Here is a 3,946-nt window from a genome sequence, read left to right as displayed (position 1 = left end):
TGATTTTACAGTACATGATTTTACATTTACCCAGTAATTATAATTCATGAAGTGTCGTTTTACCTCCAATACTGCTGCTTTCAACACAGTAGCTGCTTTTAACAGAGTAGCTGCTTTCAATACAGCAGCTGCTTTCTACACAGTAGCTGCTCTCTACACATGTGTGACTGGTCCGCATAAGTACATTATGGCGCCAACCCTGTCACATACACCTGTATTTGTATGGGGTGTCTGTGATGGGGTTGGCGTGATGATGTCATCACGCCGGGTACTCGTATGTGGGCGTATCTGCATGTGGGTGCACCCGCCTGGAGACTGATAGAAGAGCGATGTCTCAGTTCCTAAGACCATTGAAAATATGTGTTTTCCAATGGTCTTAGGTGACCCCTGTGAAAGGGTCCTTCGACTCCCAAAGGGGTCGTGACCCACAGGTTGAGAACCGCTGTTCTAGAGTGTTTCCCTGTGAGAGAGAACTGACAGCCTTCATGAAGTGACCCACGTCCTGCGTGGTTCAGGGTTCAGGCTCTGGATGAGGGGCCCCACGCAAATGACTGAGATGAGACAAGAAATAATAATTTGGAAATTGGAGGACCAGGCGGGAGCCCATCCCAAGAGGAAGGACTCTGCTTGTGCTCAGGCCTTGTCATCCTTTTATTGAGTTTGGGATACACCTATAGCCCTTAGGCAGGCAAGTTCCAGTAACAGACAGACTATCTTATCAGTAAGGATTTACATGGCTATCTGGTGGGGAAGTTGCTTCAGCTACTATTGTCTCAACTAAACAGTAGGTGCATAGCCCTGACCTTTACCAGGGCTTCAAGGGTCACCAGCATTCCAGGATCCTTGTCCACACCTCTCTGCTAGAGAAGACAATAGGCAGCTTCCCACACTTCATGTCCCAGTTCCCCAATAAGACACAATGTCTATTTCTACAATACAATCAGGTAAAAGAGATGCAGTCAATTAAAGTTGTCATAACTTTTTTCTAACATAAAGCCTGTTTAAGTGTTCCAATTTTTCTAATTGTATCAATCCTTACTTTTTCATATTCTTTCATCTAATTGTAGTTTGAGTCAGGGCTTCATCAAATGAATTTTTGTACCACAACTTAGGCATCTGTTATGGAATTGACGCGAAAAAGGCAACAGTTAAGCACTCGGGGGTATCAGGAGAGACCTTTAATTGAGCAACGCTGCTGGCTCAGGGGATACAAAGATCCAAAGCCTGAACAAGTGATACAATGAGATTGCCCCATATATATATTCCTAGGTTTCTTTGTTTTCTATGTTTCCTAACTACCAGGTTTTTGTGGTGGGCTTCACAGCCCCTCCTGAGTCAGTTAGAATGGGGAAGTTAGATTGTATCTAAATGCCTGCTCTGGGTAGTGCCTCTAGCTAAGCTGTTACATTGTTTATGGCCCTTTGTAAATTGGGAGTAATTAGGAAAATAGGTCTTGCAAGTCCAGATTGTTAAGAAAGGGCAGTGACTTAATCATAGGCTACCAAGACTATACACTAGGATACTGATTAACAAACAGAGTCTCCCCCCCCCCCCCCCCCCCCCCCCCCCCCTTGATCCTTAAGCTAACCTTAGGCTCGGAGATAATAGAAGACTCAGAAATTGGGGTATGGACGACGACCGCTCTAGCTGCTTCCGGCTGAAGGGGGTCATTGAGATAAAGGGGGTTCAGCATGCCGAGTCTTCATCATCTGCATCATCTTTCCCAAGAGGATCATAGTAGTGCAGGGTCCTGGCTTGTAGTACCATGTGGAACTTAAAGGATTCTAAAGGAGAAGAGACAAACTGTGTCAGCACATTGAGTATACAAGGGCCAAATAGCAGAGCTAGGAGTATCATTAGGAGGGGACCTGCTAGTGGAAGTGCTCATGAGGCCCACCTCCATATATTACTCCAGGAACTCCAAGATTCTGAGAATCCCTTTCTTATTTTTGAGGCCCGATCAGCTAGTTTCTGGGCCCCATCCCTTACAATGCTGGACTGGTTGGCATAAAAACAGCACTCTTCCTCAAGGAACATACACAACCCCCCCCCCCTTTTCTGCTGTTAGTAGGTCTAGTCCTCTTCGATTTTTTAGGGTGACCGCTGCCAGCGAATCTATCTGGTCTTGTACTGCAATAATGCTCTGAGCTATTTCCTTTAAGCTGTCTGCAAGGTCTTTGGATAGGGTTTGGTAATAGAAAAGTGAAGTTGCCAATCCCCCTATCCCAGTGCCCAGGTCTATAGCTATTCCTAGTCCAGCAAGAAGAGGGAGGAGGGTGATGGCCCTTCTGGTTCGAGCATAGGCAGTGAGTGGAACCTTAAAGGACTGATTGTTGGGGGCAATGTCTATTTTGGGTGCTAGGTAAACCAGAGTACAGGTCCCAGTCCAGTTGGCAGGTAGACTGAGATAGGTATTGGTGCCACAGAGGAAGAATGTTCCCTGGGTCTCCAGACAGAAGGTATTCTCAATGGTAAACAGGAGTGTGCGCTTCTTGTTCTCCCATTCCCAGACAGAGAGAGTTCCTGCCAAGGTTGCCCCTTGTAAGGGGCTGAAAGGGGCTTTGGGGATTGTTTTGTGTAGCTCCAGAGGTAGTGTTTTCAAAGAAAATAAATTTCCTGTCAGTCTCTACCCAGAATTTAGAGTGTGTGAGTCCGTGGGAAGGGAGGCAATGGCATGAGGCCTGTCAGTTTATTGTGCAATCCTGCCATGGGAGAAACCTTGAGCAGGTGCGGGGTCGACCTGAGCAGAACTGAGAGGTGTCGGTGGTTGGGAAGGCCACTGAGATGGTGTGCCCTGCTGAAAATCGAATGGGGTTCCGAAAGGGAGCTGTTTCGGTGACAACATAGTTAGCCCAATTAGAAGCAGGTTTTTGGTCGAGAATAAAGTTGCGGAGGTGTTGATCAAGATGTCTCAAAGCCTTTCTTTAAGGGTGTTCTCTTCTGATGCAGAGGGGTGAGTGAAATGCTAAGGCAGTGTTAGTGGTTACCGGTCCAAGGATAGGAACCTTGTTGGATTGGTGTGGTGTTATATCATTTAAGTAAGTCTGGAGCAGCTGAATGGCCCTGCCTGTAAGCGTTCCTTTTGTCATCTCTGTGATTTGGAAGTCATAGAGTTCATTGAGGCGCATAAGTTGGAATGGTGGTCCTCCATGTACCTTATAATGGAAGGACAGGTTATAATCAGACCATGTGTGCAGGGAGGTGGGGGCTGCCATGTAGCTTGTTGAGGAGAGGGGAAGACAGAGCCAGCAGTCCTTAGCCAGCCCAGGGTTGGTCAGACTGAAGAGGCGATGAGTTAAGTTGAGGGTTTGAGAGAGATAGTGAGGACTTAGAAAATCCTTGAGAGGCAGAGTGTAGACTTGAGATTAGTCAAGAATAAAAGAGTTAGTAACAGTAACAGAATAAGTCTCATTTTAGCCAGGGACAGCAATAAATTCCTTTGTTGTGGAAGAGGTAGTAATTTAAAGTGTTTCTGTGTCCCAGCAAAGGCAGAAGAGTTCTCCTCCAGGTACTAGTCAATGCCTTAGTAACTTCTCTTGCCTTCTCTGTGCGAGTAGGATATGCCTCGACCCAGCCTGAAAAAGTGCCGAAAAAAACACACAACTAAGATATTTATTCCCTCTGCTAGGTCCTACTTCTGTAAAATCTACCTCTTAAGTCCTCAAAGGGAGTGTCCACCAACCTTCCTTCATCTTCTTACCTTCTTGTCGGGCCCATTCCTCTTCCTGAGGAGTGTATTACAGAAGTTAAGATCATTCAGGGGCCAACATGTTCGAGGACTGAAGAACCTAGATACAGAACCTAGGGACAGAACCTAGAGACAGAACCTAGAGACAGAACCTAGCAAGAAAACATGGTAACAGAACCTGACTGGGGATCCGGGCTAGAACCTGGCTGGAGAACCTAGCGAGAGAACCTGGCTATAGAACCTGGCTGGAGAACCTAG

The 3,946-nt window shown here is 46.5% G+C and overlaps 1 protein-coding gene across 2 annotated transcripts in view; it reads right to left on the bottom strand.

Annotated features, from left to right (window-relative positions):
* Positions 1-1,713: 1,713 nt before the first annotated feature.
* The window catches only part of CHIC1 (cysteine-rich hydrophobic domain 1), a 158,310-nt gene continuing 156,077 nt past the window's right edge, over positions 1,714-3,946 (bottom strand). For both annotated transcript variants that reach the window (XM_005860683.2, XM_005860685.2), the window contains one exon: positions 1,714-1,784. The gene's annotated coding sequence lies outside the window, so the exon portion shown is untranslated. The remainder of the gene's footprint in view (positions 1,785-3,946) is intronic.

This window comes from Myotis brandtii, unplaced genomic scaffold (assembly GCF_000412655.1).
Source record: "Myotis brandtii unplaced genomic scaffold, ASM41265v1 scaffold1381, whole genome shotgun sequence".
NCBI lineage: Eukaryota > Metazoa > Chordata > Mammalia > Chiroptera > Vespertilionidae > Myotis > Myotis brandtii.
This window is presented reverse-complemented; position numbering and strand designations above follow the sequence as displayed.